At 38.4% G+C, this 13,866-nt stretch overlaps 1 protein-coding gene across 1 annotated transcript in view; it reads right to left on the bottom strand.

Annotated features, from left to right (window-relative positions):
* Positions 1–13,866, bottom strand: part of slc4a3 (solute carrier family 4 member 3) — a 78,611-nt gene that overhangs the window by 45,064 nt on the left and 19,681 nt on the right. The gene's annotated exons all lie outside the window — the stretch shown is intronic.

Below are 13,866 nucleotides of genomic sequence, written 5' to 3'. Positions count from 1 at the left end.
CATAAAGCCACCACATTTTTTTTTAAAACCTGATGCTCATGCAGTCTAGCTAACTGTGTTCTTCTGTATACACGAGCTAACAGTTTCCTGCAACAGCAGAGCATACTCATACTTGCATGAAAGAAGCATTTTGCACTCAATATATCCTGACGTCATATTTTCAAAGAGTGTTTTGCAACATGTTGTTGTCCCAACCTGAGCATGACTATACTTATTTATTGTTACAGTGGTGCTCAAAAGACTCCATCCATCCATCTTCTACCACTTACTCCGCCTTCATGGTCACGGGGGAACCTGGAGTACATCAGGCACAGGGCGGGGTACACCCTGGACAGGGTGCCAGTCCATTGCAGGGCACAATCACATACACACTCATTCATATACTACGGACACTTTAGACATGCCAATCAGCCTACCATGCATGTCTTTGGCCTGGGGGAGGAAACCCCCACAGCACGGGGAGAACATGCAAACTCCGCAAACACATGGCCCCGGCAGGAATTGAACCCCGGACCCTGGAGGTGTGAGGCGAACGTGCTAAGCCACCGTGCGATCTGTCCTATTACATATCTGTGAGTATGTGAATCTTTGCTTACAGTATCTGGTGTGACGCCCTTGTGCAGCAATAAATGCAACTAAACATTTCCTGTAACTGTTGAGCAGTTCTTCACATCAGCTTGGAGGACTTTTAGCCCATTCCTCAGTACAGAACAGCTTCAATTCTGGGATGTTGGTGGGGTTCCTCACATGAACTGCTTGCTTCACATCCTTCCACAACATTTCTAATGGATTAAGGTCAGGATTATGAATTGGCCATTCCAAAACATTAACTTTATTCTTCTTTAACCATTATTTGGTAGAACGTCTAGGGTCGTTGTCTTGCTGCATGACCCATTTTCTCTTGAGATTCAGTTCATAGATAGATGCCCTGACATTTTCCTTTAGAATTCACTGGTATAATTCAAAATTCATTGTTCCATCAATGATGGCATTCATCCTGGCCCAGATTCAGCAAAACAGGCCCAAACCATGATACTGCCATGCTGGAATACAGTTTTTTTCCTTTCTACAAAGATAACGCTTCTCATTTAACCCAAAAAATCCACAAAATATTGTCCCAATAGCCTTCTGGCTTGTCCACATGATCTTCTGCTGCAGTAGGGCAGCAGTGTTCTTTTTGGAGAGCCGTGGCTTTCTCCTTGCAACCCTGCCATGCACACAATTGTTGTTCAGTGTTCTTCTGATGTGGTCTCATGAACATTAACATTAACAAATGTGAGAACGGCCTTTAGCTGCTTATACGTTACACTGGGTTCCTTTGTGACCTTGGAGACTATTGCATGTCTTGCTCTTGGAGTGATCTTTGTTGGTCAACCACTTCTGGGGAGAGTAACAATGGTCTTAAATTTCCTCCGTTTGTACACAATCTGTCTGACTGTGAATTGGTGGAGTCCAAACTCTTTAGAGATAGTTTGTAAACTTTTCCAGCCTGATGAGCATCAACAACTCTTTTTCTGAGGTCCTCAGAAATCTCTTTTGTTCATACCATGATACACTTCCACATTGTCATCCCATTGATTGAAAACACCTAACTCTAATTTCACCTTCAAATGAACTGCTACTCCTAGAGCTTCACATACTTTTGCCACTTATAGATATGAAATATTGGATCATTTCCCTCAATAAATAAATGACCAAGTATAGTATTTTTGCCTCATTTGTTTAACTGGGCTGTCTTTATCTACTTTTAGGACTTGTGTGAAAATCTGATGATGTTTTAGGTCATATTTTATGCAGAAACATAGATTCTAAATGGTTCAAAAACTTCCCAGCATCACTGTAAATGTCGTGAAACCATGGTACCAGCAATACTTGTGTTAAAAAATATATTGAAAGTGCTTGAAATATTACAGTATTCTTTTGAGATTATTACTTGTCATACTGTATAAGATCTTAACTGCATAAATCTATATTTTTATTTCAAATTATTAATATCTGTATTATTATCAATGGCAAGCTAGCGCCTTGCATGGCAGCTCTCCTACCATTGGTGTGTGTGTGTGTATGTGAGAGAGAGAGAATGGGTGAATGAGACACAGTGTAAAGCGCTTTGTAGAACCGCTAAGCTTAAAAAAGCGCTATATAGGTGCAGACCATTTAACATTTCCCATTATACTAAAATAGTAGAAATAATGGATATGAAGAAGCAGGTAAGTCCAAAATTTTGATTAGTAGTGTAATTTCCAAGTGTGAAAAGTTTCTACCTCAAATACTCTCTGCTAGAGATACACTGCTGTAGGCTTCTGAATTTAAGATGAAGGACTGAGTGAATAGAAAGGACTAATAAGGAGTGAATGAGGCTCAGGACGGCAGGCTACAAGGCTGTCAGATCAGTCAGAGTAAATGTCACCAACCCCATGGGAGGCAGACCACAAAGCTCAGGGTGTCTACAACAACTACTATGCTCATAAGCACCACTGTCATGTCATACAAGTGCTAATTGGTAAAACAACAGAGTCTATGGAAAGGAAAGGAAAATGCACCCCAAGTGACACATCCATATGTCTCCAGAAAAACTGAGATTTAACGAGGATCCATCAAAAATCTCCTCCTTCATAAAGGGCCTCAGAGTGTATGCAGAGACTGGGATGTCCTCTTAAAGTGCCTGGTGGCAATTAATCAGAGCATTTGGGCCAAACACGCCAAACAGCAAGAATGATAGCAGAATGGGAAGCCACTAATTAAAGCAAACAAAGTAGTCTTTGTCATCTGTGTCCCTAAGCTTTGCTTGAATTAATCAGGACAACATTTCATTTAGCTCTTGGTGCTCCTCGCTTGCTTTCATCTACATTCAAATACTTTCCTTCAACAAAATAAAAGTTAACCTGTGAAATCAAATAACACATCACACCCTGTGATAAAACAACATGCCTTTCCCCTTTCTGCCCAATATGTTTCTGCACAATATATAACAAATTATTGTACCATCTTCTGAATTCTCTCACCCTTGTGAGAGAATTCTATATGTCTTCTGTAAAGCTCTTTGTAAATATTGTTTGTGCTGTATAAATAAAGCATTACTTACTTACTGACCTACTTGTCTTGTAAATCCATTTCAGGGCTAATACATGAGATGTACTTAAGACCTTTTAAAGCAAATTGCAAGAATTATCTCAGTCACTCTTCTAACTGAAAGAAATGAGGTACTGTACAGCTAGTCCTTCATCATAAATGAAGTGTGCTACACTACTAGTCCTTATAGTCTCTTTTATCTGTGCTTGCATTTTTCTTATCCTAAAGTTTCCTTTTTTGGGTTGTTTCAGTCTCTTATACCCGATTTAGATATCTGATGAGATCTGACTACGAGCAAACCGCATTAAGTACAAGTATGAACAGGGTCAAATGCATCTCATTGTGATGTGATCACTCAAACAACTTTTGGAGGTAGTCAGAGGCGCATATAGCTACAAGATATTTGTACTATGAATTCTTATCGCCTACCAGCGGTGCATCACCAACAGCAATATTGTTCAAATGTATATATGGATATGTAAGAACTGTCATCAAAATAACAACTTAAGAAAGAGTGGGAAAGCATCCCTTTAAAAAAATCTTAAATACTCAAAGAAAACTCAAGTTATAAACATTTGTTCACATTCAGTAACTTCTTTATCCTGTAATACACAGTAACCCAAGCTCAGGATCGAGTTATGTTTTATACTGAATTTTAATCACTTACAGGTTTAGCATTTGAATACATTTGAATATAAATTAGTCTATACTGTTTTAACACTTCTGTAAGGGTATCTGCTAATTGCTGTAAATGTAATGCCCCAGACAGAGCAATGGTTAGCAGAAGAATAAACCAAAAAATGGAAATTTTGTGATTGTCTTTAACTAAAAAAAACAACAAAACAATCAGGCAAAATCATAATTCATGAAGTTTAATGTTTCATATTTACTTTTCTTTATTTACCCACAGTAATATAATACTGTTTGGACATACAGGCTGTATCCCAAATGGCTTTATATTTACATATGCTCCATCTATCATCCATCAGCTCATCCTCATGGAGGAATTTTTAAGCTCTTCAAAGCTAAGCCTCATCCCATATGGATTTATACATATGCTCCATTATATTCAATACATAAACTCCCCGCAAAGGTTATAATTTAGTGGTGTGCTAGGACTTGCAAAATGCACTATATATTTAACTTCATTTGAGATTCAGCCAGAGAAAGAAACATAGCTCCTTTGGTCAGTTGTCTTGTTTTCACTGTAATTGTCTCACCTAAATTACCACCATGTAATAACAAAAGAACAAACAAACATAAAACAATGGACAGCCTTTTAGCAGATTGCTTTTTAAATGCCACTTCCCACTATCTCTTTATTGTATTGGACCCGAAAGAGGACGGGGACTCAAGCAGTATTTTTTTTTTCTTCTCTTTGAGTCAGAGCACTGTCTCATTGTGCGAATGTTAATGGCCCGGCTACGATTGGGAGCAAGCGATGGCTGTAAAGGTTATGGATTGCAGCTCTATTCATTGTGGCACTGAGGCAAACTGAGGCGATGTGGGCTGGAAAATCAACGCTGGCTAACAGATGTGTTTGCTTGCTCTTCATTAGCACACAGGGTAAGCTGGAGATAGAGTTATAGGGGCACAGGTGTACAGCAGTTCTAGCCTACCTCTACAATGCTGCTGCCCTCTGACAGCGGACAGATGAAAGAGACTCTGCGGTTCAATTTATAGTCTTTGTGTCATACACAACGCTGAAGTTTTATATATATATATATATATATATATATATATATATATATATATATATATATATATATATATATATACAGTCAGGGTTGGGAGGGTTACATTAAAAATGTATTCCGTTACAGTTACCAATAACATCATAAAATGTAATCAGTAATGTAATCCAGGTATCACAATATGAAAGTAATGTAATCTAATTATTTTTGGATTACTTCAAGGTCACATATGTCAATAGAAAAGCAATATGATCTAAAATACTTTTATTTAGAGCTTATTCTACAGCTTAAAAACATGTTCAGTGTTTGGATTTGTTTTAATAAAATAAATAAATTTGTTGCTCATGTGAGTCACAACTAGCAAGAGAGTACCAGAACTATAATCATGCAGCTGTCTATATTGTGTTATGTCAATAGCAGGGATTCCAGACAACATAAATCTATTAAGGAGCCATTAGCTCCTATAAATAAAAAAAAAAAACACAGGCATCAAATGATTTTTTAAGTGCCACATAAGACTGAACTTACGTTTAAGTTTTTAAAACACTTACTTTCAGTCATCCTGTCATATGTGTGTGTACCACTGGCCTCCTTTTACAGCATCAGCATTTTCATCCAAGTTCACTTAACGTGGGAACTGAATATCTTTTCCAACTTGAAAACTATATACAGTCACAAAGAATTGTTCTACTCATGTCAGTGTGTAGTTTGGCCTCCTCTGTTTTGCAGAAGGCCAGCATTTGACACATGGATCAGGATCAAACTGTTCAAGTGATGTGTGTTTCTTGTGGAGCACTCTGTGATTACATAGTCATGAGCTTTTTTATACTTTTGACTATCGCCCTGTTTTCTCACAGTCTCTTTCTTGAAATGGTTTGTTTTCTATCTCTCTCATGCTGGCACAACTGGAGCCTGCTTTGTGCCATCAGCATTGGTGCTTGACAGAGATGAGGATTGTTTGAAAAAGTCTGTCTTTCTGACGCGGAAATCTGATCCTCCCTTTCCCATGCGCCTTTTGGCACTCTGAATTGAATTGTGAAACTGCTTTTTTTCCCCCACTGAAATTTTTATGCGTCTCATTTTATTACGTCAACACAACAAATTATGTGGCAGGCTACTCCTCAAAGAACACGCAATTAAAAATACATTACATACAAATTTTTAAACCATAACATATAAATTTATACTGTCACCAGTTGAGATCTCAGCAAAAATATAATTCGCAAATTGAAGCACTGCAGTCCGGAGCACTGCAAAAGTTAATTTCTTTGGTTTTAAATGAAAAAAATTGTAATCCTGATAGTATTCCCATTTTTTATTAAATGTACCTGTAATCTGATTACTTTGTTTTTGACATAACTGTAATGGATTCCAGTTTCCATTTTTTTGTATCCTTTTTTGTATATATATGTGCAGTATTGGGCAGCACGGTGGCTTAGTGGTTAGCACGTTCGCCTCCCAGGGTCCGGGGTTCGATTCCCGCCAGGGCCGTGTGTGTGGAGTTTGCATGTTCTCCCCGTGCTGCGGGGGTTTCCTGCGGGTACTCCGGTTTCCTCCCCCAATCCAAAGACATAGGATAGGTCTGGCTGATTGGCGTGTCTAAAGTGTCCGTAGTGTATGAATGGGTGTGTGAGTGTGTATGTGAGTGTGCCCTGCGATGGACTGGCACCCTGTCCGGGGTGTACCCCGCCTTGTGCCCGATGCTCCCTGGGATAGGCTCCAGGTTCCCCCGCGACCTTGAAGAAGGAGTAAGTGGTAGAAGATGGATGGATGGATGGATGTGCAGTATTGTCACGTAACTATTGTCACGTAACGTAATGGAAGTTAGGACAGATGCAAATACAGATAAGAGTTTTATTAAAGAGAGGCAGGCAGACAAAACCAAAACATGAGACAATAGTGTGGTCAAAAAACCGGCAATAGGTCAGGCGATTGGCAAACGTGCATAAACAAGGCAAAACAGGAATCGAGAATGAGGGCGAGAACAAGATCAAAACTATAACAAATGAACCATGAAACAAACGCTTGGTTGGCTGTGTCGTACGTCTCAGGCATGAGCACCAGATCAAAACCATGAAACATACCACGAGGAATAAAGGTACACGACAAAGACTATTGCAACTGAGCATATTATTTCGCTGCACAGACACACGAGTGGTTTCAATCACAAACGTAATCAGGTGTGAAACACAAAACAGCTGAGAACAATGATGCATAAGGGAAACAACCAATGACAATACAGGGGCAGAGACAGGACAGAAATCATAACAGATGCACGTGTAGAGCGTAAACAAAGTCAATGTCGCTTGCAAACCCGGAAATTGTGACAAGTATAAGCATTATAGGATCCATTGTGAGTGTATAAGAGAGCTCACAGAGTGCAGGTATCACTCAAGGCCACTGCAGTGGGTATCATATCACCCACTCAATAGAGGCAGGTACTATGTGCCTTTTCACAGTCAAAGCAGCAGCAAACTTTGATTCTGAAGAAAGCTATTCAGATGTAAATCCACTAGAATTAAGGCAGGCCTTGTGTCACAAACTTGCTTAGTCCATGCTTGCTTAGTGCAATAGTGAGAAAAATTTATCTTAGCCCTAAATTGTAGAGCTTGACAGATACCTGCCAATAACCAATTAATCAACCAATAATTTTTCAAATTGATACTGAATGAAAACATAACACTCAAAGTAAAATATTGCACTTTTTTACAAAAATACAGTACTGACTGTACCATGAAAAAGTACTGTATTTTCTTAAAGAAATAAATATATTCATATTAATATATACTAACTATTAATACTATTAATAAATATAAAATTAAATAGAAGATATACATATAAACTGAACCAAAAAGCAACTCTCCAAATAACAAATAAAAATAGAGACAAAATGAATCGAAAAACACTTCAAATAACACAACAAATTTTGTTTTTATTTTGCCTCTAGAGAGCACTTTCCTACTGTATAATGACAGCGGACTCTTAGCCAAACCCAAACCACCATGATTCACAGTTGGTATGAGGTGCTTCTCCTGAATAGCATGTCTGACACGCCAAACATATCTGCTCTTACTGTGGCCAAACAACTCTATCTTTGATTCACGTGTCCCAAGCACATGATTACAAAAGGTCTGGTCTTTGCCCACTGGCAAACTGTAGTCTTGCAAAGGCTTTTTCCTGGCATGCCTCCCATGCAGGTCAAATTTGTACAACTCTTTCTGACTGTAGAAGCATGTACTTTGATACCAACAGCTGCAAGACTTACTAGGAGATCCTGTGATTAATTTTGGGGTTCTTGGAGACTTCTTTTTGCATCAGACAGCAGAGATGAATCTGCGACTTGGACTCGAGTCACACTTAAGTCACAAAACTTGACTTGGACTCGTGAACAACTGACTAGAGACTTGACTTGGACTTGAAGACAGAGACTCATGAAAAACACAAGTCATTTTGGTTTGGCATTCCTGATTAAATTCTCTCTTTACTACCCCACATGACAGCATCAAACATCACATTTTTCTATTCATTCAGTATGTCCTGCATCCCACAACTTCAGATGTCCCACATTTTGATTGGAATTAAAAAGTTTGAACAGACTAAGTGTGGAATAGGAGGTGTGCTCGAGTGCCGGTTTGTGAATGGAGGGTGGAGTTGGAGAAGGTGAGTGGTAAGGATTGCACACCTGTGTGGAATTATACTAATGAATGTTCTGTGTTGCAGTGAGCTGAGGTGAGAATAAAAACAGGAGACATGGGCACCTCGAAAGACATAGAGAGAGCCAACCAGCACAGAACCGTGTGTCTATAAAATAAAACCACTGAAAAGCGAAAGTGAAAGATAAAGAATACCGCACCTTTTGATTTGTTTCAAGCCTGCCTCCAGCTTCCTCCTTCCCTACCCGAATCTGGGAAAGGTTTAGATTAAGATTTTAGTTATTTTTTTCTCATGTTTCTATTATAATATTTCAGTAAGTTATAAACTGAAATAGATGGAAAACATCAGGTGCATTGCTGACGAAGCAATCGTCCCTAGGGGGCAGTGGCCAAATCTGACATTCATCCAATGACTGTGAAGAAAGTATTGATTTGTCATAAAAGGGCTGTCAGCTTTCATTCAAACTGGGCACATGTGATGTCAAGCCATAGAAATCCTTTTTGTTCCATTTATTTTTTTTATGCAGTGATGTTTCTCTTTATTGCATTACTTGATACAAAAGACAAACATATAAATAAATATAAATGGACTTAGTGTAAATGTTTCTTATTCATTTAGATAGACATCAAAATGGTAGGCCTTTGGGTTTAGGAAATATGTCCCACATTGTCCCACACAAACTCACTACATGTCCCACATTTGGTCCGTTTGCATCTGGACACCCTACTCCGAAGGGCACTTTGAAAGGAGAGTAATCAAGCTAGTCATGCTGTAAGATTGCTTAAAACTCAATTTCTATTAAAAAATGACTTAAAAATTGAGTTCCAAGTGACCATTATTTTTGAGCACTACATCTTTTAGCCCTCCAAAGCTCTCACAGTGGATGGTAAAGTAAAAGAACTATTGCTAAAAATAGAACAAAGACTTGAGACTTGACTTGGACTCGGACATGTCTTACATCTTCTGCTACATGTCATGTATAAAGATGGCGAAGAACCACCTGCATTCACAATAAGAGGCAACCTGACTGACATGGAAGATGACCAACCACAGACCTCTTCTAACTGCATGAAAAAAATTCAAATAAATGTTTTAATAACTCTGAAGGATACTTTCTGACAGTGAAAATTCTTTTCAGTTCAGTGAGCGATGTATATCTTGCTCCAAAAAGCTGTTATGATGTTATTTTCCACTGTAAACCAACATAGAGAAATGCAGAGAGCCAATCAGATTACAACCTTTAAGATCCTGAAGCGTGGCCAGAAATATGTATAAAACAGATCAGCATCTGAGGCTGAGACCAAACTGTATGTATACATTGTGTGTATATCAGACTGCATGTATACATTGTGTATATTTTTGAGATCTACATAGTGTATTTTTTGTTCACGTTTGCAATTCATATATACTTTATCCTGACCTGTTATAAAATCGAATTTCGAATCTACAGTAATTAAAACAAATTCCTTGTACATGTGAGTGTACATGGCTGATAAAAAAGAAGCTGATATCTGATTCTAACAGCTACACAAATTGACACACTATCCACTTGTAGGAATGTGTATTTGTGAGGGGATAAAGAGCTCAAACAAAACTAAACATGGATTTGATCAGATACAGTATGACTCTTAATCTGTAGCTGTACTGCAGCTGCAGCTGGTTAGCAGTGCCACAGTAGCATTGTCATGGCAACGCAATTCCAGCTGAACCCTGGGTCGAGACTGTGAGTCTGACATTTGTGCAAAACTACTGAAATGTCGGGCGAAGGCGCTGCAGTGACACAAACGACCAAAAGCATGCAGCCTCCAGGATGGACAGCTATGTTAAACATTTAATTGTGTTATTAGTGCTGGATGGTGTAGATGTATTAATGTGTGCGCGTAATAAGTCAATCAATACAGCAGTAGCCACAGTAAATGTTTCACCTCTGCTACAAAAGTGGTGGTTTAGTGGTTGAGGCTTTGGGCTACTGATCAAAAGGTTGTGAGTTCAAATCCCAACACCATCAAACTGCCACTGCTGGCTCCAGCTTGCACTGCATAAATGTGTCAGCTAAATGAGTAAGCTTTTAAAGACTAATTCTTCTAGTTACCCTTTAGTAGTAAAGCTGTTGGCTGATATTATTGTATATCATTATATATTATAAGACCTGAATCACTATTGTTTTTATTATTCATACATATTTTCTCACAGTGCTTTATATTTAATACTCAAGAGCCACCCCGGATCACGCCAATATTTCCGGCACTGAAGACTGAGCCTCACTGGATATGACATTTTCTACACAAGACACCGATGACTCATCGTGAAAATTTCATTATAGATCCTTTTTGTGCCAGCTCACGATGACGGAGAGGCTTCGGAGAGATAAAATTGCCAATCTTCCCATACTGTAAGACAATGGATCTGTGTCAGAAGAAGATCAAATAGGTGCCAATGGCTAAGGAGAGAAAACAAGATGATCTGAGAAGATTCACAAGATTCTGGTGTCCACTTGGCACACTTTCAAACAGATTTTTATCTAGTTTCTTTCTTTCTTGAGTCTTGTAGTTCATTTAATTACATCCATTCTCATTACAACTGATTTGATTAATGCAGTAAATTAAACCACCAATTTGAGAAAACCACATTCAGATGCATACCATTTATTTTACAAGTGTAGAATACACATTTTTGCTTATAATACATGAAATATATCCTCATTTCCATAACAGAATCTGTGAGAATAGAAAATAATTATAAGAGGATTTCTAGCCATGAACATGATCAGTATAAAGTCTACTGTAATCACAGAAAACAGGCATTTAAAGTGTAGATAAAATTAGAGGTAGCTGATGGCTGGCTGTGGAAGCAGGAGATAAAATCAGAGACAAATGTACAACTGGACGACAAGAAAAAAAGCAACATAAATTAATTTTGGTGCCTGGGTGACCCAAAAGTAATCCTTCACCCCATCTTATCTCAGCTGTGGCATGTGCTTTAAATGTTTTATCTATTCATGTATTTTGCTGACTCAGGTGCTTGCCTCATGTTTTATTCATCTCAATGCTGGACCAAAGAGGAAGTCCAAAATGGCTTCTTTGAAAGTCTCAATTGCTGGAACATAACTGAACAGCTCTAAGATTATTAGCACAAAGGACAGTGTGCATGTATTTAGTATACTAAATGTGATCTTTCAGTAGTTTCTTGCTTGGACCACAATGGCTTTGCTTGCGAGTTCCAGGGATTCCTGATTGGGATGTACTTACAAAGCAAAAGTCAAGAAACAAAGCAGGCTGGTTACGTGGTCACCTGATTTGTTTGAATTTGTGTTAAATCAGATATTTGCATACAGGGAAACATCACTGCTGCGCAGTTTGAACGCAGGAGTGAATCACTAAACTCCTGTCTGTGATTTAACTTAACTTCTCTGAATAGAACAAATAACTAAGGTTTGTTTTCTCTGTTAGCTCCTACTAGAAAAGTCCTTTTTTCTTGAGAGCCTATCTGAGATGCTAGAAGAGATACTAGTGGAAGAAAGATCCTATTCTGCCTATTCTGTTCCTAGTTTTACTCTCCTCTAGGTTTCCAATTCTTTACAAATAGAACTGAAACTAGATATGTTGATATCCAAAGCATAGCCACCACACAGCCTTGGACTGGACTGATCTGGTATCTGAGACCACAGAGAACAAAATGCACCATTTCCCCAGCCAACAGTTTCCGAAATGCAGCCTCGCTCCAACCCTGAGCCCCTGTAAACAAGTCCAACTCTGGGTCAGACTCAGTGGCAGGATGTATTGAATATCACACCTGCTTTCAATGAATGTTAATGGAAGTTTTACAAAGCGTGTTCACTCTCTGTTTGCCAGCTGTCTGAAGTTCCTTTCTCTTTAATTTCTTATTTGATATCAGATCTGATAAGTAAAGATCCCTCTGAAAGAATGTCAGTATTAGAAGCGTCACCAGTACACAGAACACTGGGCTGAACATTAACTATTTTTTTCTGAACATCTGGCTTCAATGTGCCATCTCCTTTAAAATGATTTTCTTAGCACTCTTCTATTCATGAAAAGACCTCAGAGTACACCATAATGCTGTCACAAAATGATTATATTAACACACACACACACACACACACACACACACACACAGACCTTCTCAGAACTGCATCTATTTTTACTACATTCACAAAAAGACAAGACTAGAAACACTAGGGAATTCAAATCAAATTTTTAAGCATTCTAACTCTTTTGTTTTATGAATTGGCCAAATATCTGAAATCTATATGTTCCAACACTGTTAGATCAGAATACAAGCCTCAATAATGACATAACTGCCACATCTGTAAGGCCTTATAAAACCACCTGTATGACCTTATGCACTGTATTGATTAAAAATTTAGAGTTTCTCTCACATTAGCCAAACATGTAACAGGTTTTTAGACATTTTCAGAATTTGGGTTACATTACATTAGAATACAGGAGGCACACTGAGCAGTACACTCATTGAACTTCGGAGTGAAGGGATGTTGGAAGGATTTGAAAGCTGAATGCAAAGGGAAATGAAATGTTTTGCAGTAATGTTGAGTCATTCACGAAAAGACAGGCATACTAAATCTGGTACATATGAATTCTCTAACACACAAGTCCTTTTGCTCTGTGCTCCACAACAACATTTTGCAAGCTTCTTGTTTTAAAATTGAAAAGGCATCCTACCTATCAATATCTATACTGGTCTGAAATAAATTTCTCTTGGGGTGCTTTCACATATACAGTTAGCCCATTTGATTTGAACCCTGCTGTGTTTTCACATTTGTGCAGGTGAGAACCCAGCAATCAAACTCTAAAATCAAATTCTACTGGAAAAGGGATTTGGACTGGACATGTAACTGGGTTGTGGGAAGGATTTTATCTATCTATTTATTTATTTATTTTCAAATATAAACTGTTAAATTGAGCTGTGAGGTGAAAACTAAGCCAAAGGACAGAGCTGTAGAACTGCAGAAATGCAAGGTGTTCTGGATATTTTGACTGATGAAAATAAACAGTCGATGCATACTGTCACACTAGCACCAGAATCCATCAGAGAATCCACTTCCCAGAACACACCACAGCCTACAAACATGGCCGCCACAGATTACAATCCCCAGCACCCCACTCCATCGGTACGTTCACACTCACCAGAGTTCAAATAATTTGCACCTGTTTTCAATCACACTCACAGCCTTTATAAACAGACTTTGGACATAACCTCATTGTGAAGTAATGCTTAGTGTGCCTTACTGGAACTTATCAAGTCTGTTGATAGTCTGGTTTTGCTCTTGCCTTGTTTCCTGGTTTTTGCATTTTTGCCCTTTGTATTGCTGATTGTTTGACCTTTTGCCTGTTCCTGGTTACATCTTTTGCTTCACATTTGATTTGTTTGCCAGTTCTTTTAATAAATTCTAAACTGCATTTGCATCCAC

Source organism: Ictalurus furcatus, chromosome 6 (genome assembly GCF_023375685.1).
Source record: "Ictalurus furcatus strain D&B chromosome 6, Billie_1.0, whole genome shotgun sequence".
NCBI lineage: Eukaryota > Metazoa > Chordata > Actinopteri > Siluriformes > Ictaluridae > Ictalurus > Ictalurus furcatus.
This window is presented reverse-complemented; position numbering and strand designations above follow the sequence as displayed.